The sequence below is a fragment of the Leopardus geoffroyi genome, chromosome B3 (genome assembly GCF_018350155.1).
Source record: "Leopardus geoffroyi isolate Oge1 chromosome B3, O.geoffroyi_Oge1_pat1.0, whole genome shotgun sequence".
In the NCBI taxonomy this organism is placed as follows: Eukaryota; Metazoa; Chordata; class Mammalia; order Carnivora; family Felidae; genus Leopardus; species Leopardus geoffroyi.
Window position 1 is genome coordinate 32379021 of NC_059337.1, and position 20355 is coordinate 32399375.

The window sequence follows — 20355 nt, forward strand, 5'->3', positions numbered from 1 at the left end:
ATCAACAAGTTGGCCCTGGATTCTTGGAGAGCCCCAGGGCATGGGGTCCGTGGGCGGAAGAGAGGCGTGAAGAGAGGCGTGAAAAGGCGCTGGTGGCAGAGGCAGGACCGAGGTAAAGTCAGGGTGGCCTGGTTCACGGCTGCTTCCTCAAGTCCCTGGCTGCCCCTCTCCAGAGGCACTGACAGCCAGCAGGGTGGGCAAGGAAGTGGGACCAGGTTGGTCGGCTTTCTTACGGCCCACAGAGGGCACTGGATACAGGGTGGGAAGTATGGAAACTTCCAGTATATCCACCCTCTGAAATGGCCCACAGGCTCTCTGGCCCCACATCCTGCTGGCCAGGCCCAAGGGCGAGGTTCTGCCTGATGCTCTGAGGCAGAGAGATGGTGAGCTCACACTCCTCTGTCTCCTGTCAGGGCTTGGCCTGACGGTGATATCTGTACTTTGAGATGAAGGCATTCCTCCTGCTCAGTTCCCTACAGAGGTCAAAGTCCCTTTAGTGCTGTTTTATCTTAGCCTCTGCTTTCAGAGGGCCTCTCTCCCCTCTGTATCTCTCCTTCTCAAGGCGTGCTGCCCTTATTTGGCCTTTCCAGGTCCAGGGTTCCCTCTGCCTCCAAGAAACTACCTCTAATTCCTACAGGCCATCACCTCCTCTGAGATTCAGAGCCCTTCCTGGCTACGGCCCTCTGTGGACCCGGATTCTATCCTGTCTGTATCACTAATACACCAGGCCGTGTGAGTCTAGTCTCCCCCAGGACTTGGCGAGGGCAGGTCCTGGATTCTCTTCTACTCCATGATGTAGAAATTTGACCCAACAGCACTAGAAGCAAAAAAGGCGGTCAATAAAGCAAATTCTAGATGCCAGATCATGGGTCTGTACCCCAAAGCCTCAGAAAGAGTGAGCCATAGTAAAGTCTGAGGTGGGGACCAAAGAGATTGTTGACCTCTTAGAGAACATCCGTGACTGCTTCTTTCCCATTGAAGTTGTGTGCAGAATAGTGCAAAAGCACATACATGCCCATCCCTGCTTACAGGTGTATGTGCCTGTAGAACTGAATACCATGCTTTATCACATTCTCAAAGGTGTCAGTGCATTAGTTAGGATTTGCATTCAGCTGCTAGTAACAGAAACAATGGCTTAACCAAATTAGACATTCATTCTCTCTCAAAAGAGAAGATTGGATGTAAGCAGTTCCTGTTGGTGTGGCAGTCACATGATTATCAGGAATCTGGGTTCTTTCTATATTTTGACCCAGCATCCTTAGCATACAGCATTAATCTTCAAGGGCCCAAAATGGCTGCTTGAGCTCCAACCATCACCTCCACATTCCAAGCAAGAAGCAGAAATCAGGAAAATAGGATAAAAGGGCATGTGTTATCTGTCTACCTTCGTCTTAAGGAGTATTCTTGAAAGTCCACCCTACAATTTCTGTTTCTATATCACTGGCTGACCTCTAGCTGCAAGGGAGGCCGGGAACTGTCTTTTAGCTGGGTATCTTGCTACCTGGAATAAAACTGAGGTTCTATTACTAAGAAAAAAGGGAGAGTGGCGCCTGGGTGGCTCAGTCAGTTGAGCGTCTGACTTTGGCCCAGGTCATGATCTCACGGTTCGTGAGTTCGAGCCCCACGTCAGGCTCCGTGTGGACAGCTCGGAGCCTGGAGCCTGCTTCGGATTCTGTGTCTCCTTCTCTCTCTGAGCCTCTTCCGCTTGCACTCTGTCTCTCTCTTTCTCTCTCAAAAATAAATATTTAAAAAAAATGTTTTAAAAGAAAGGAAAAAAGGGAGAGAATGGCTACAGGACTGCAATAAGTGAGCCGTGTCACAGCCAGCCACCACAACAAGCCAGATAAGCCCCCAAACGTTGAGTTCGGCTGGTCTGGGTCAAGACGTTGTCTCTTCCAGGAAGGACAGGGGCTCCACGCAGTCCCAGGCCTGCCCCTGAGCCACCACCTCCCGGTCCCACTAGAGAGTGAGAGGCCAAAGTTCACTTGAGCAGGTGCCTGTAGAGTTGCCTCTTGGCTGGAGTTTATGGTTACACTGGAGGGAGTTGGCAGGAGGAGGACTGGCCGGGTGAGGCCTGGGCCCGAGATGGGGAGACAGATCAGGGACTTAATTATATTTCATCTTCTATTGCTGTTTCCTCGTGCGTCTAAATTGCTGGCCTCCAAATAAGTCTTCTAGAAGGTGGTGGGCACCACGACACCCCCTTCCCCAGCTCTTTTCTAATGAAACACCTTTGCCTGCCTCTAGCTCCTGCCAGGAGAGGAACAGGATGCTGCCCAGAGCCTACAATCCACCCTGCTGTTTTAATTAGGAAAGAGGCATCTTCTGAGGATGTCCACAGCGAGGCTGGTAATTAGGGAGCAAACTAACTGCTTGCTCTTTCAAAACTGATTTGGATACCTTGGAAGGGGCTGCCTTGGCCAGTGCTGTTTAGAGCCTCATTAGTGAACTTGTTTTGAGCACTTGGGATGTATCAGGCAGGCGCGAGGCGATGGGGAAGATGGATGCCCCCCACCACGCACACACAAGTAATTATCAATGTGATAGGGGTCGTGAAAGAGAATGCAGGTTAGAAGGGGGCCAGCCGTTCAAGCAGAAGGCTCAGTAAGAAGTACCAAGGTGCAGAGGTGGGGGGCTGAGAAGCAGCAAGGACGCTGGTGTGACTGGAACAGAGTGAGGGAAGAGGGACAGGAAGGGGGATCAAGTTGGTAACGGGACAGAGGTCGTCAAGGGCCTAGGAGACCACAGTGAGGACACAGGATGCTGAGCTGGCCGCAGTGTGGCGAGTAGGCTGGGGCAGGCAAGGGTGGGAGCAGGGAGACCAGCTGGGAGAATATTATAATGATCACAGGAGGTAGTGAATGTTTTGGTCAAAGCTGTCAGGTACATTTGATTTAAAAACAACAACAACAACAAAAAACTCAGAACGGTCTAAGCATGGAAAAAGGAATTTACTGGCTCACATAAAGGTGTAGGTTTCAGGTATAGTTGGATCAGGGGCTCACCTGGGGTCATCAAGAATCCATATGCTTTTCTCTGTGTCACCTCCCTTGTGGTACCAGGGAGTCCTCAGCAGTTTCCAGTTTACATTCTACCAGCTTAGCGATTGTAGTGGAGACCCCCTTTCCGTGGTTCCAGCACATGTCCCAGAGCAGGGTCTCATTGGCCTGGGATGGATCACGTGGCCCCCACTGTGACTCTGATTGGCTAATGCATGGCTGATGTGCCCATCCTTAGAATCATGGGGGTGAGGTCAACCCTACCCAGACCTCACAGATGGAAAGAAGGGAAGTTTCAGAAAAGGAAAAGATGGTGTGGTTTCCAGTAGAAGGGGAGGCCAATGCAGGGAGAGCAAGAACAAGTATGCTTTGCATATAGCACACACAGAGCAGAGCAGGCTGGGTGCACAGCCATTTTCTGATGACCGAAACGGAGGGAGACAGGAGGAAAGGAAAGGAGGGAGGAAGATTCAGACCTAAGAGGACTTGTTCCAAAGGGAGATTAAAGGGGGGAAAAAAAGCCATTAGGGAGGGCTTCCTGGAAGGGGAGGGACTGGTTCAGGGGCAGAAGAGGACAGGTATATTTGGGCAGGGAAGGAGTAGACAGAGCCATTGCCCTGGGTACGCGCAGAGCCTCGCGGGTTAACTGCAGCGGGAAGACACTAAGTAGCAAGGGTGAGTCTGCACGTGCCTACCCGATGCCCTTGGAATATGTCCCACCAACTGCCTCCCTGGCCACCTTTCTATTTGTGAAGCAGTCATCACGCCCCATGTTAGACACGGCTGCTGTTCCAAATGGATTATTGCAAATGATTTAATCACCCACATTAGCACTCTCTGGCTCCCACGTGGGGGCCCCAGAGCTGCTCTCCTCTCACGTCGGCCTGGCACAAGCTTTTCTGAAGGGGCTGCTGCCCAAATCGCTACAATTCAGGCAGGCTGCTAGTGCATGAAGCCGTCTCCAAAGTACAGTGCCTGCCCCCAGTGGGGGGGGTGGGGGGACACAAAAGAATCCACTGGCATGTGGGAAGGCAGTATTAGAGCTTCTATTTACATTTGATTTTTAAACTCATCCTTTCGAAATCACTGTTTTGTATATGTTTTCTAACATACAGAGCATATTAGCACAGAAACAGACACATGGAATTTACAAATGAATTAATATCGCTCTCTATGAGAGGGGTCCTTAAATTTTTTACTGACAGAAGTGGGCTGTCAAAAATGTTCCGGGGCTACTAGTGTAGACAGTGATAGCTGACAATTGTACGGAACTTGCCACGTTCTAGGTGCCGTGCTCATTTGTTCCTCGTAACAGCCTACTTTATAGATAAGGAAACTAGAGTGTGGGAAGGTTAAGTAACTTTCTGAAGGCCGCTCAGCCTGGAAGATATATGGCTAGCTCGGGTTGCTCCCTGGTGGTCCGGATTAGAATCCATAATGCCTGCCTGATAAGACTGGGGTCCTGGGACAGGAAGCAGGGGGGGTGGGGATCCAAGATTTTTGAGTTCATCCTTTGTTTCTGGAAGGATGGCTCCTCCCCAAACAGAGATCAGCAGCCGGGGTCCCAAAGGAGCGCCCCAGCCCCAGCCCCAGCCCGGTCCTACTTCTCACGGTTCTCCTTTGCCAGCCCATCTGTCTCATCCTCACTGCCCCATTACAGTTCAGCCCATTTCTCTCCTTTTCCCCTCTTGGAAAATGGAGAGCAGATGATCACTTCTGTTGGGCAGGGCAGGGAAGGCTGGCTGGTGCCTGGAACATTGTCCTCTTAGAAGACATCCAAATGCAGAAGAGAGGAGGAAAAAGGCCAAAGGGAATGAGAGAATCCTGGAGCGTAGTGATGGAGGGACTGAGAGGTATGTCCACGGGCAGCAGGAGCAAGAGAGGCATGTGGGACCCAGAAGACAGGAGGGAGCCCAGCAAGCTACCATCTAGAAGACTTGAGTCCTCACCTCCAATCTGGGGACTGAGGGCCGGGACTGCAGGGCTGATCTGTCCCCCGGAGAGCACAGGCAGCAGGAGCCAAGCAGAGTGCCAGAGACCTCTGAGAAAAGTTGTCAAAGGGATGAGACTCCTGTCCCCAAACCTTTTCTACCCCAAGCCCTCCTGCCTCCAATTAAATTCCACCCCCCCAGCCCCCCCACCCCGGGACCCGATGGTTCTCTTGGCCATGAATGAGCAGGGAAGCTGATCCCTTTGGCTTTCTGACCTCCCTCCCCCCCTACCCCCACCCCCGCCCCGCTGAGTCAGGAGGGCAGTGTTGGGACCAGCTGTGACGCAGTGAGCCCCAGAGCCTGCAGGACCATGACAATGGCACGCATATGCACAGAGGCTAATGTTTCCTGACACTCACCATGTGTCAGCCTCAGAGCTAGCCGCTTGTCACTTCATTCAGCCTTCCCAAGCTATGAGGCACATCCCCACTTCCAGAGCCACGGAGGGTTTAGAGGCTAAGGACGTTGCCCAAGGTAAGAGTTGGCCGGTGGTGAGCAAGGATCTGCATCCAGCCCGGGACGGGGCTGCACCCGGGATCTGGACCCCACAGCTCCTTCTCCTAAGGATTACCTTCCACTGCTCCTAGCAGGCTGTCCCTGTGCCCCTGGAACCCCGCTTCAAGGCAAGTCAGTTCCTAGAGACTTTCCCTTCTGACAGCAGCTCCAGGCTGAACTCTGAACACAGTCACACAAGGAGCCATGAGCCTGGTCACAGACCCTGCCCCCCCCACCCCCAGACCTGGTCACACACTAGGGATGGAAGTTCACATTCAAAACAATGGCCAGTGCCCCCACGTGTTCAGCAGGTCCTTGCTGCTGGGCTCCTGGGAGCCATCCTCAGATCACGGTCTCCTCGGTAAGCATTTGGGACATTTGGACCGACAAGGGAACATTGGGAGTCTGGTTGGAGGCTTGGGATCCAGAAGGGGCTCTTCCAGCGGTCACACTCCGGATTTTGGAAGACAGGCCCCGGCAGGCGCACCACGCAGGTGTCCAGCAGGTAGGGTGGCCAAGCTGGGGCAGAGCTGCCCAGAGTCTGAAGCTTCTGTGATGGCATGGTGGGGAGGGCCATGTCTGTCCGACTAATTCACCAGCCCTGCCTACTGGGAACCTAGCCCACTTGACAGGGAAGAGAAGGGTCCCAAGAGCTCCTCCCCAGGAACACTGGGCAGGTCTAGCAGAGTGAGGTACCCTCCTGGGCTCCCACAGAGAATCACCTTTTCCTCTCTGGCTTCCTGCTAGCCTGAGCCTTCCCAGAGAGAATCTTACTTAATCACCCTCCAGCACACCCTCAGATGACCCCCCCCTCCCTGCAGCATGAAACTCCCTCCCAGGGACCTCTAGAAGGAGGGAGTGGAGCAGGGATACCACAGCCTGTTTTCCAGATGAGGTATCTTGGGTCCAGAGAGGGAAAGTAGTCATCAAGGTCCCTCCATACCTCCCAGGAAGCCTTCCTGATGCCTTGGATCCTCTCAGAGCTCTCTAGCCCCCACCCACAGGCATCGAGGACCCAGGGCTTCTCCAAAACAGCTTCTCTGTCCCTCACCATGGGTCTGGCCCCAATTCCCCTCCCACTATCGAGATCAGGCTCATCTCCCACCTGGAGTGGATGGGGTTGTTAAAGCTCTGTGTGACCTTGGGCAAGTTACTTGCCTCTCTGTGCCATTCTCTCATGGGAAATTAGAACAGCAAAAGTGCTCACCTCACAGGCTTGCTGTGTGAGTTACATCTGGTGATGCATATAAAGCAGCTTATAAGTGAGTGGGATCCAACAAAGCACCTGGGACAAAGCCTGGCCTTAGGAGAAGGTCAATTCAGCAGACTTCCAGTCCTTACCCTCTGCCTACTAGCTTCTCTACACTCCAATTGGTAAGAGGTGGGGTGGGGTGTCCTTGCCTGGCCAAGGGATCCCTAAACCCCAATCCTTTATCCCCCTTGAATCCTCAGACCCACCCCCTCTTGCCTGCCAGCTCATTCCAGCCGTTTCTCCACTCTGCCTCCTCCCACCGCGCGCCTTTGCTCTTGTAGTTGTTGGTTTAATGTGCACAATACAATTAAAGCACAATGGCTTTCCCATCAAACCCCCAACAACTTCCCACCCCACCCCGGCATCACTGGGCCCCATTCACTCCTTCCCTCAGGGACCGTGGAGTTTAATTTCAGGAAATAATTCCCTGAATAAGTCTCCTCCACGGAGCCTCGCACACACCCCAGAGACCCCTTGGAAGTTAAGATAGGGTTTTGTCGGACAAGAAGCCCCAGGAATCAGGGTCAGAGCCGGTGAGAGAAGGAGTCTTCAGTCAAGAAATTTCTTCTGCGTAGCTCATTGTCTTGATAAACGTTTTCTCCAAAACAGAACCTGAGACCAGGACTCGAGAGCAGAAAGTTTGATGGTGTAGGACAGCAAGCAGGGAGAGGGGACCAGCCAGCATACAGAATGCCCTCAAGGTCTCTCTGGTGGAGAGTACGGCTCCAGCCTGCCTTGACCCCTGAGGAGCCCAAGGATCCTCTCCAGAACCGTCCACCTGAAAAGCGGGGATTGGAGCCATTACCCACAGGCTCCCATTCCCCATCGGCTGAGGATTGTCACGGGGTGTTAGTTCCCCTGCGCTTTTGGCTTGCGTTTGTTCACGGGCCAAGTGGGCTCTCCTGGTATGGGACAAGGGGTGTGCTTGAGGAGGGACACTTCCAAGACGGGGCGAACCCGAACTTGCCCAGAAGCGTCTACCACGGCTCTGGCTGAAACAAGCAATGAGCAGAGAGAAGGTTGTGCCGAGCAGGGAGACATCCATCGCTCTAGGTGTTGTTTGCCTGCTTAGGTTTAAGTGGCTTCATTCTGTTAGAGATCCTACAAGAGTGGAGATCACAGGCTTTCTCCATTGGAACCATCCTGCACATTCACGCCAATATTTATATTCTATAAATATTTCTCAGGGCCAGGCCCTGTGCTGGGTGCTGGAGGCATGCAGGTGAGTCAGGCATGGGCCCTTCCAGCAAAGACTTCCCAGGCTAGGGAAGGAGGAGGTAGACCTACCCTTAGGCAATGCCTTAGAGGCGTGGGAAGTGGGAGCATAGAGGAGGGAGTGAGCTTGGAGGAGTCAGGGGGGCTTCGCAGGGGAGGTGCTATCTGAATTGGGCGTTGAAGGATGAGTAAGAGTTCACCAAGCCGAGAAGGAGGCAAAGGTTGTCCAGGTCTGGGGCCTGCCCACGGCACGCCATGTAGGCGGTTAGCAGAGCACCTTACTAAAATCCACGTCAGCTCCTTTAAGAGCTCCTGCCCAGCCTGCCCCTCCCCCGCCAGCATGACCTGGGTTGGGCCTTCAGGACCTGAGCCACCCTCCCTGGGCCCCTTTCAGACACCTGGGTCCTGCCCATGCCTCGACCTCCCAGGGCCTCCATCTTGGCCTATGTCAGATCCCACCTCCCTCACCTAGTTACCAGGCCTCCCCGGTGCCACCTTGCGTCTCACCGGGTCTCTAATGCCACCAGCCCGTGAACCTAGTGTGGAGCCAAAAGGTCCAGGAGCTGGAGTCCTGGGGTGCATACCCTATTTGGATCCTGAAGCTACAGCTACAGAGTCGGGGGCAAAGAGCCTTCCTCTGTGAGCCTCGTTCCCACGGGCTGCTCGGTGAGCGTTACAGGAGCGAACTGAGGTGCGTGAAGCACCTTTGGCACCAGCAGGGTGAGGCGAGGCGAGTGTCATGGTCAAGCGGATTGTTACTTGCATGGGGAGATTGGGAAGGGGCTACCGGCCAGCTCCATGGACGACAGGAGCTGTGGACTCTACCCAGCCCACCAGGGAACTTACCAGGACTGCTGGGTGTGGGGCCGGAACCCAGTGCTGGGTCCCAGGAGGCCAGGCTGGAAAGGACCCCAGAGACACTGTCCCGGTCGCCAGGAGGAAGGCTTGGGGTGGATTTCCTACAGCAGCGAATTCTTCTAGGAGCTACTGGCAAACTCTCTGTATTAGCATGAGAATGTGGCACCAGCTGGGATCAGGAGGGTCCAGAGGTCTTTGTATTCCAAAGAGCTCCCTCTGTAGCCTCCAAGTCAGTGCTGTCAGAGCTGGGAGGCCAGGCTGGGATCCAGAGGCCACTGAGAGGAAGGGGAGAGAGGCACCTTCCAGAAGGGAGCCGCCCTGGGCTCCGGGGCCTCTGCTGTCCTCCTTTCCCAGGCCTTTGCCAGGTCTCTCTCTGGTTGGCCAGAGGGCTCCACAAATCCAGCCCAAACTATTCTTACCTCCCACCCCCCATAGTGAACCTCATGTGTGTGTGTGGGGGGGGGCGGTGTTCTTTCACTTGAAAAAACATATTCCATATAAGCACTTTGATTTGTTTTTGGCCTCGAACTTTTATTTCTTTGCCATTTTAATCCTGTACCATTAAAGGGAGGAGTTTGAGGGCTCTATGTTTACCACAAGGGAGGCTGGAATTCTTCGAAGTTGAGAAACACTGCCCAGGGGGATTCACCACCACGACCATACTAATAGCAGACACGAGGTAGCATTTGCCCCACGCAAGGCACTATGCTAAGCCGGTTACCTACACAGTTTTATTTTAAACCTCATGACAACCCTGTACTGTTAAACAATCCCCATTTCACAGATGAGACGACTGAGGCTTAGAGGAGTAAAGTGACTTGCCCAGCATCACAAAACTAGTCAGCGGCAAAAGGGACCCAAGTGGCACGCCCCCAGCCCCCCCCCCCCTCCTCAGGCTGCCTCTCTGAAAAGCAGTAGCACTAAGTGGGCATGGGGAGGTCAGGCGTCAGAATAGGGGTGGGCACTATTCCAGGTGATCCCTCAGGCCCCTCCCCACTGATCCTGCCCTGGAGGTGACTGCTGCCAGGGAGGACAGGCTGGCATCAGGCTAAGAGACGCCTTCTGAGCCTTGTATGCAGCACTGGGGCTCGGGGCCCATAGTTAGGGTCTCTACGCAGGGCTGAGTTTGAGGACGTTTCCAGGGGAAGGGCAGAGGAGTGTCCCCAGCTCACGGTACAGTGTTGAGTGCCATCCACAAGAAAGAATCCTGGGTAGTGGGTCTGCCCGGTAAGGATGTTCTTTATCTGTCTGCCCAGCTTCTCTCTCTCTTCTGTGTTCTTGCTCAGACACTCCTGACGCCTCCTCCCTACCTCCTCCCTTTCCCCTCCTCCCTGCCTGCTGAGAGCCAAGAGCACATGATGAGGGCTGGCTAGGGCCAATGAACAGAAGAAAGTGGCAGGCCCCTGCCAGGAGCCGTGGGAGGCCAGCCCGTGACCCCCCAGCTGACTCTTCTCTGTGAAAGCTATGACTTGATTCCCTTCTATCAGGGTTCCATCATACAAACCAGAAGCTCCCATATCTGACTTTGTCACTTCCTCATCCAAGGGGTCCCAGGATCCCAGTGTGGTCTAGGAGATCCTGACCACTCCTTCCATATTGGGTAGGAGTACTAGGGGTGACACCAACAAGAAGTGCTAATGGGGAGGGGGGGTCCAGGCACAGGGCAGTCCCTGTGGTCTGTGCATCCCGTGAGAGCCATGGCTGCCCAAGCCCCACTGTAGACCAGGGAACAAGGTCTTCATCTGAGCCCAGAGAGGCTGAGGTAGGGGTGGGGGCAGGCTGGGGGCTGGGTGGGGAGGGGGCCCTGGGCAGGAGTGGCCTTGCCAGGATTTTCATCTGCGCCTCATTATCCTCTCCCTCTTCTGGAGAAGGTAATTAAGGTTTCCTCCCACCCAAGGCTAAAGGCTGGCTTCCCCCCAAGGCCTAGCTCGCATGGAAGGCTAATAATGAGTGCTCTCCAAAGCCCGGGGAGGGGATAGGCTCCCAGCCCGGGCTGTGCCCCCACCCCCACGACACGCATTCAGGAGGCCGGTTTGAAGGTCCCCCATTAGTGCTCAGGAAGCTGGGGGGGGGGGACGTCCAGCTGTCCAGGGCATCCCGATGGCCAAAAGTGGAGCCGTGTTGTCCCTGGTCCTGAGGAGGGTGGGCAAAGGGGAGGGTGACAGCAGGTCCTGGAGGTGATGGGGAGCCACCGAATGTTGAGGAGCAGCAAGTACCAAGAATAGGCCATGGGAACAGTGTCATGGGGTGGAGGGGGGCAGGGTACAGCAATGTCAGGAGCCTGTTCTGGTCCCTGACCTCCAAATAGGGGAGATGGTTCTTAGAGCTCGGCCTGAGGGGATCGGGCCGGGGATAATGTAGAGGCTGGTGCCACACCTTTGGCTATGCCATTGTCCGTGCTACCTGGCCCCAGGCAGCAAGCTACCCTGACACGAGACATCAGCGTGTCAGTAGGAATCAGCCACACCTCTTTGAGCCTCAGTTTCCTCATCTCTGAAATGGGATAATGACTATGCCTACCTTGTGGGCTGGAGAGCATTAAGGGACATAATGTGTGTGTCAGAACAGATCTGCTCAAGGTTGCCACCGGTTTCTTCCAGCCAAAGGAGGGCCTGGACAGGTTCCCTGCCTTCTGAGGGGCTCTCAAAGCCTGGAAATGAGCACATTTAATAGGAGGGTGTCAAGCCAACCTCCAACTTCCAAGTAGTAAGCATCTTGGCCCAGAGCAGTTACTCAATTACCCTTAATCTTCCTGATGATATGAGCTGGGCCAGACGTTGCAGAGCCCCAAACCCAAGTCCCCGAAGCCCAGTCTACCAGCTGCCCAGCCCCAGACCCCCTTCCTACAATCCTCAGGTGACTTGGGTGGGAGTGTGGCCAGCTCAGGACAGCTTTTCCCTCCTGCCCAAAACTGCCTCCTTGTGCCAGTGGGTCAGACTGGCAGGCCGGAAGACAAAATGTTTTGGGCCACGGAGACCTGGTTTTAAATTCCACCATTAGCGCTTGGCTGTGGGCCTGGAAGGCCCTTCTCAACCTGTCAGTCCCCTCTGGGCACCCTTATTAGTCAGGAACAGCTGCCTCCAGCAGCGGTTTTATTAGATCCCTCCTAACCAGCACACCTCTGGGGAGGGGCAGGTTTGGATGGTGGGGATCAGAGCAGAGGGCATCGGTCTCGTGGGGCAGGAAGGGAAGCCGAGGACGTTGAGCACTGACAACCACCCGGGATGGGCACAGATCTCAAAAGCCAAACACACCAAGGCCCTGCCTCACAGCTGGTGTTTGGGTTGAACGTGCGCACCCACGCACACGTGCATGCACGCGCACGCACGTGTGCACACGCACACATGCACACCGAGGAAACTGACTACTTCTAGGCGAGACCCTATACCCATCAGAGAAGGGGCAGAGCATGGGAGGCTGAGGCTGGTAACCCAGGCAGTAACCTGACTCAGCTATGGACTCTCTCTTTCTGGAAAATGGGGAGGTTTTCTCACATCCTGCTCCCAGAACTGATGTAAGTACCACACAGGTCAGAGCCCTGGGACTGGAGGACTGAGCTGTCCTGAGGACTGAGCTGTGACCACTTCCCTGGGGAAGCCGGCTCACTTTGGTGTGGCTAAATCACATGACTGGAAGGACAGGGGACGGGGAAGGGCTGCATCAAAGGTACTGGAAGCCTGCCCTTCTGCTCTGAGGTGAGACAGGCCCCGCGGGTGGCAGAAGGGACACCGGGGCGGGAAACACAGGTTTGTTTTCTTTTTCTTTTTTTCATCCAAGCACTGTGGTTTCAAGCAGATGCTGCCACAAGGTGTCACTAAAGGCCCAGAGAGGTTTACTGACTTGCCCAAGGTCACACAGGCCTTCTGATGCCCAGCCCTGGAGGTGTCTCACCGGACCCAGAGTGGAGCTGCCCTCCATCCGAGGTTGGGTAGGGGAGCTGACACTGCTGGCTGGTTGACCCAAGCCCCTTCATAACCCCTCTCTCCCCAGCCACCTTCAGTGACTGGTGTAGAGACGGCCATGTGACCCACTTCTGGTTAAGCAGATGCAAGTAAAGCACTGGGTGGGGCTTCCGGGTGCTCTTTTTAAAGGGTGCAGAACTGGCATTCCTTTTAGCCTTTCCATCTCCTTTCTGCTTGGAATGTAGACAGAGGTCTGGAGCTGCTGCAGCCATCCTGCTATTATGAGGCAACGAACATGAAGACAAAGACTTTCACACTACAGTTGGCAGAGGGGAGCCTGAGGCCCGGAGCTTCCACACCAGCCATGGACTGCCCACTTCTGAACTGCTTGCTGTATGGAACAAATACCTTCCTGCCCCCTTTATGTCTTAGGACAGTGTTTTTTAGGTTATCTCTTATAGCCATATGCATCCTTAATTGTTATACCACCCTCCCCCAGTTAGAAATGCTGAGCCTATGCAGAAAAGGATCTCTCGGGGTGACTGGGTGACTCAGTCAGTTAAGCGTCTGACTCTTGATTTCAGCTCAGGTCATGATCTCGCAGTCACGAGATTGAGTCCCGCGTCGGGCTCCACACTGAATGTGGAGCCTGCTTAAGATTCTCTCCCTCTTTCCCTCTGCCCCCTCCCCTGCTCACATGTACCTTCTCTCTCTCTCTCTCTCTCTCTCAAGAAACTTAAAAAAAAAAAAAAGGATCTCTTTCCCCTGACCTTGGTACTTGCAAGGGAAGTCAGGTCACTGAACTTCCAATGCACTGTGAGTCCAAGACCCTCTGGGAGCAGGAAGTGCCCTGGAAATAAGGCTGAGTGTTGACCATCGGTAACTTCACTAACAGACTAAGGTCAGGACTCACCCCCCTGTATGGTGCCCGCACACCTCTTATTCCCTGCTCTCTCTCCCAGCTCCGCCAGCCTCCCTGCAGCCTCCCGTTTATTCTTTGCCATCTCTTCCAAGAAATCACTGCTGCCCCCTTCCCTGCCGCCATCCTCCCTGCAATGTGGATTAGACATTTCTCCTTTGTGCCCCCACAATATCCTGGGCCCCTCTTAGCACTGCATTTATCACCCAAAGGTGGAATGTGGCATGGGTGTGTTAGCCTCCCTCATCGGACTAGGTGTCTTTTTATCTCAATGTGCTGGTACATGCAGTAGGTGTTCATCATTCAGCGAGCCATTGTTAATTTGCTCATTCATTTGTTCCAAGGATGTGGAGCTCTCTGAAAGATCCCAATGCCACGTGGAGCAGCTCTGCTGTGTCAAGCTGTCACAGGGCTTAGGGCATCCTTGCATAGGGATCCCTGGAAGCAATCCCCAAAGGCTGGACTCGGGTGGGTTCTTCCAGCATGGGCCTAGCTTCACAGAGCAGGGAGGGGATTCAAGCCTGGAGCCAACACAGCAAAGTAGATTCTTTGTGGCCATTCTGCCCTCACCCCCATTCAGCCCTGCTATCTGGTGAGGAAGGAGAGTCAAGGTGAGTATGAGGCAGACCCCCCATTGCCTAGACTCTGGAGCTGGAGGGCCGGTCATGGGGGTACCTTGCAGAGCTGATGATTATAATCACCCACTCCAGGACTCAGATTTGGAAGCTGGGGATCCTAGAGGGGGGCAGGGGCAGGAGACATCCCCTCTGGTTGCACCCATCTAGTCTTGAAGGCTTACTGGAGAGGGAAGCCCCTTAAGGGCCCACTGATGGGTCCCCTCATCAGTAGGGACTTACCCCACTTCTTCTTCTGCACCAATAAATCTTTCTTCTGCATTTCCCCTGCCCTCATTCCCTTGTTCCCTTTCCCTCCCTCAATAAGCATTACCCTAGTGCCAGTCGGGCACTCAGCATTTCAAAACCAGAGCGGTGGGGCCCATTGACGTAGAGGTCCCTAGTGCTCCACTGGCCGTCCAGGCTGTCTCGGCCTCGGGCAGCCCCTCTGGTCTCAGGTGCCAACCTTTTGGGGCCTTCCTGCCCTGGCCCAACTCTCTCTGGCATTTGAGAAAAGCTCAAGCCCCACACCCAATGGGGAGGTGCCCAACCTGGCCCTCCTGCTTTGATGGAGGACAGGGGACAGCAGGATGCCAAATGCAGTGTCCCGAGACCTGTGTCCCAAGCCTAGAGTGGGTATACTCTGTTACAACACACAAGTAAGTAAGCCCTGTCATTGCCAAATAACCCTGTCTGGCAGGAATTGTTACTATCTTCTTACATTTACAACATCTGCAAAGATACCAAAACTGACACAAGAAGAAATAGAAAGTAGGGATGCTCCCAAAACTCCCCCAAAACTTGAATTTGTAATCAAAACTCTTCTCACAAACCTCCAGGCCCAGATGATTTTGCTGGTGAACTCTACCTAACATTTAAGAAAAATAGATATACCTTATCACACAGCCTTCTCGGTAATAGGAAAAGGTGGGTTTCTTTCTGAGTCCTGTTACAAGTTTGGCATAACCTTGACATCTCAACCCCCACATCTGTCAAGTGGGGACAATAACAGGTAGCACCTATCTCAGAGGTAGGGAGGAGAATTAGGATTAACAATTAGGGTTAAGGGAGTTGTATGCATAGCTCTTGGCATGATCCCTGGCACCTACGTAGCACGTGCTCAGTGAATGGTAATTGTTTCTATAAGGCCAAGCCAGGGCTGAAGCCATGGCCTATGTCTTACTTGCCCCACGCTGAGTCCAGAATAGCATCCCTTAGACAAAGAAAAGAGAAGATCACTGGGGAGCGACCGTGAACGGGGCTGCCGTCAAACTTGACCTCATTCAACCCTCACAAAAACGCTTCAGGGTAGGTGGATCCATCTCATTTTACAGGTAGGAAAGCTGAGGCTCAGAGAATCTATGACACTGCGTAAAGTCAAAGCCAGGCCCATCTGAAGATAAAGCTCGTGATTCTCTGACCCTTACTAATTAGGCAGGCGTACTAACCAAGCAGACCACAGCAGTAGGGCTCTCTGACCTTGAGCTAAGCCGTCAATGGACTTACGGGTCCCTACCTAGAAAATGGTTAGATGAGCTGCTCTCTTGGTTGTTGAAAAACAGATTAGGCACACTGATTCTCCCAGAAGACCTCTGCCACGTCCGTCTAAAAAGTTCCCGTGAACCAGCCCACCTGGGCCCATGGTAGACTCACCCTCGCAAACCAGGGCCTTCCCCCACCCCAGGTCCCGCCTGCCCCAGCCCTCACATGTACTGCCCAGGACATGGGGAGATGGGTCGCCCTCGTGGATATGACGTTTTTATGGCACAAGTAAGACATGAATACATTCTCATCGTGATAAAGTCGACCAATTCAGAAGCACATCGTATCGTAAGGGAACATGCCCCTTCCACCCCCCCTTCACACCACTCCTCTACCCAGAGATGAGCCCTGTTCAAACAACAGGACAGATCCCCTTCCGGATCTACTTCCGGATCATTTAGGCTCATATACATTTAGGATCTACTTCCGGATCATTTAGGCTCATATATATTTCTATGCATACACACATATCAGTACCAGGTTGTTTTTTTACATGACTGCAATCATCCTGTATGTATTGTTTGGCAACTTGCTTTCTCCACTTCACAATCCCACGTGCTATTTTTAGCTTCTCTATTTCCTGAAGGATTTGAGGAGGTTTACCAGAGTCCCAGAGGGTGGGGTGCAGAGCCACGGAGAGAACGTGGGTGGTAGGATGATGCTGACCCGGATTGATACCCCAGCTCTGCCACATGTATCTGGGTGACCTGTGACCAGTCCCTAAACTCTCTAATAACAGTAGTTACCTCCTAGGGTCAGTGTGACTTTGCTGGAGCCAACAAAGAGGGTTTTCAACTGTTTATGCTCCCCAGCCTCCCTGGGGCTTTGAGAACAAAGATCTGGAGGCCAGAGGTGGGCCAAATGGTCCTTAGAGGACCAGGGTCCTCAGATTCCAGGGTCTCTAGGCCTCCCCACTTCTCCAGCCACGGCGGATGTTCTCGGGGTAGGGCCAGGTCTCCTGCTCCTCTGTATCCTATGGCGGTGGCAGTTATGACATCAGCCTGGCTCTGTTTTCCCTAAGCAGGAAAAGCAAGCTGAGCTTAATAAATATGTGCTAATGTTCTTTGAATAATTCCACGATCCATTCCTTCACTTCCGAAACTTATTGGAACTCTCTTCTCCCTATTTGGAAAATGGGGAAACTGAGGACAGGGAAAATCAAGGGCTTCTGGACCTCTAGATGTCATCTGGCCCAGCCTCCTCATTTGACATAGTAAACGGGCCCCAAAAGGAAGAAAGTAACTGCCACACAGGCGGTTCTGGCACAGAGTTAGTGTGATAAACATTTGCTATGGTTGGGGCCAGATACTTGCATTAATTCTCACTGGGCCCCGTGAGGCAGGTACTGTGGTTTCCCATTTCACAGGACAGAAAGCTTAGGTCGCCCCTTCAAGGGAATACCATGAACAGGAGCCAGAGTTAGAGCTCTGTGTGTGTCTCACCAACCGGCTCTCCGGGGCTACCATCTACGTGGGATGCCCACTCTGCCTCCTAAGCACCCTACCTCATCCTCCTGGCATGTTCTGTGAACTGCAGCTCCCCGAGGAAGCTTCTCCTGGCCCCGCAGCTGGCTCTGCCCACTCTGCTGTGGCCCGCTGCTCTCCCTTGACCTGCAGAACACCTGAGCTTCCTGATCTGATGTTGAGTCCGTCTGCTCCTCCCCGACCGTAGTCCTCAAGGACAAGGCTCTAGTTTCGATTCATCTCTGCACCCCCATGCCCAGCACAGGGCCTGGCACGGAGTAAGAAAATGTAAATATTTGTGGAAGGAAAGGAAGGAGGAAGGACTTCCAGAGCTCATGCTCTTTCATCCATCCCACAGGTTTTGCTTGACCAAGTCAAGGTCAAGAGACAGAACCCCATGCCCCAAGGTTTTATACCAAATATGATCTGCTTCCCCCTCTCATAGTCACTGCCCCTTCCCCTTCTTCCCAGTCTCCCTGTCTCCCTCTCCCAGTGGCTGGTGCCCCCCCCCCCCCGGCCGCCCGCCACTGCCAAGGGCAGCAGGCCTGCCACACCACCCACGGCTCTCAGGAACTGCCCTGCCAATCTCCCTCCCATGAGGGCCCAGGCCTCAGGAAGGGCTCCCTCACCAGGCCACTTGCCTTGAACAGGTGACAGAGCCGCGACCACAGACCAGTTGCGGGGGTGGGGCGGTTAGAGGCCAGCCTTGCCTAGACCTTCAAAGCAACTGAGAAAGTGGCACCTCCTCCATCGGGGCCACCCTCTTGCTCACCGGGAGCTCTCCCGGTTCACGTTCCCTCTCCAAAGTGGGTAGGGGGCTGGGGAGACTCCCGGTGTTTGTCAGCCAGAGTACTGTAGTTGGGAGGATTGCGTTTCCATGGATACAAGCCATGGGAGCTGCTGGGAGAGGGGGCCATGGTGTACACAGACAGATCCACACGGATCTGCAAGAAAAATAGCAACAGATTTGCTGAGTCATTGGCCCCACATATTTATAGTCTCTGGCAAAGGCAGACCTGCCTATCAGAGGCTAATAATACTGCAGCAGCGTGTTAATTGCAAAGAGGGAGTCTTCAAGCATCCATTCAGACACCCGAGACCGCTGCTTGAATAAAGAGTGGGGCTCTCACAATGTGAGCCGGCATGTATGCGTGTTAAGGAGTGTGTGTGTGTGTGTGTGTGTGTGTGTGTGTGCAGGTACGTGGAACTCAGCTCTGGCCGACTAAGAAAGCTCAAGTATCACATCAACAAGTCTGAATCCACCCCGTGGCAGTGTTACAAAGCAGTCTTCAATCACCTGAAGATGTCTAGGACTCAGCCCACGTGAAGAGGGGGACAGGAGAGGAGAGGAAGCTGACGGCTATCTATCTCTCAAGGAGGGGGGACAGAATGCTGGTGTACGGCCCGGGACCTTCAACCCACAACCCATGGGCAACCATGGTCTTCTAGCTCTGGGTAGTCGGGCAGTTAGAAGAAAGGGGAAACGCAACCCCTGCCTTCTGGGAGGTCAGCCCAGTGGGCCACTCGTCCCCCGCCCAGGCCACACAGGGGCCCTAATTCAGGAAGCAGAGTCAAGGACAATGGGTGCCCAGGAGCCCGGGTGCCATCTTGAATAAACACCGAAGGGCCAAACTCAACTCCAGAGGAGTCTTTGCATCCTTGCCTCCGGGAGCCAGCAAACCCCCTAGCTCCGAATCAGGCCAATTGATTGTCTCCTACAACTCCCGTCAGGACGACGTGGCCCCGTCCCTAAGGCACTCCCTGCAGCAGCATTAGTTATAAACATAACATGTTCCTGCCCACCGCCTCTGCCACTCTGGGACCCCCACAGGGACTGGGGCCATACACTCCCAGCACCTGGCAGAGTAGCCCTCAGTGGAGACTTACAGTCGAGAAAACAAATCCCTCTGCTTCCTTGAAGGCAGTTCTCAGGTCCCCCTGGGTCTTCTGAACTCCAAGTCACATACTCCTCTGGCACGGGTTCTGGTCTCCTCCCTGGCTCTGCTCCTCTGCGGGTGTGCTCCTTCTGACACTGCACCTCTACTGGATGCAGAGGGCAGAGGATGGGGCCCTGATCCCTCATCCCAACCTATGGCCCATATGGCCCCCAGCAGCGCTAAGACAAGGATTGCTGGGTCCACATTTGCCTTTGCTTCAGCTGGAACACGGCCCCCTGGCCTCTTCCCTTGGCTCAGTCTAAGAGGACAGAAGCCATACTCTCCCTCCAGAATCCTGACAGCAGAGGGGTGGTGGCCTCCACGGCCCCACGACCCCTCCACGGCCCCACGACCCCTCCATGGTCCCCACAGAGGACCAGCAGAGCAGGGCTGTTCAGGGAGGAAGGGAAGAGGTTCACCGCTGGGCCTCAGTCCTCCCACTGCAAACCCCCAAACGGCACAACACAATCGTTCGTGACTGAGTTCCCAGTATTCTAAGGAAGGGAGGCAGGCGGGGAGGGAGAGGGGAGGGGGGAGGGAAGACAGGGCCATTCTTTCAGTTCTCATTTCTCTTCAGGAGAAGGTTGACTCAAGAGCTATTATTAATAGTAAATTAAATAGTGTGGTTATTCTGAATAATAAAGAGCTCTCCTCTTCCAAGTTTTCACTGTCCTCTCTCCAGGGAAATACCTGCTGTGGCCCGAGATGTGGCATCCGGTGATGGGCATTTGGAGGGCGAAGCTGATGTCCCCATCATGCTCAGTCACAGGCTCAAGCCCCCAAGGATGCCTCCTCCACCCCAGCTTTGAATGTGGGACAAGACAGGTTCAGATGTCCCCGGTGCTCTTCCTGATCCCACTCCGGAGCCTGGTCTGTGCTCGCCTGAGGGTGGGAGCCTGGTCGGTGGAGTGTCCTGGCTGACAGAAGGTGGCTGTGTCACCGGAGGGCGGGGCGACCTTGGGCAAGTGCGAACTGGTCAGTTCCCTCATCTGTAAAATGGGGATAAAAATAGGAGAAAGTTAATATACATAAAGGGCCTCTAACTCTGCTGGGTACTTAGCAAGCACAATGCAAAGGTTTATTGAATAAACAGGCCTGCCAGGATGTTTGTAGGGCAGAGCCCAAGATCCAAGACTGCAGGCGGCGAGGCCTTTGGGATCGAAATTAT

At 54.0% G+C, this 20355-nt stretch overlaps 1 long non-coding RNA gene across 1 annotated transcript; it reads right to left on the reverse strand.

Moving 5' to 3' along the window:
- Positions 1-5251: 5251 nt before the first annotated feature.
- On the reverse strand, positions 5252-19642 carry LOC123582736. Its single transcript, XR_006704530.1, has 3 exons — positions 19138-19642; positions 11331-11460; positions 5252-9085 (listed from the first exon to the last, which is right to left on the reverse strand). It is a non-coding gene; the product is annotated as an uncharacterized LOC123582736 (long non-coding RNA).
- Between the last annotated feature and the right edge of the window lie 713 nt (positions 19643-20355).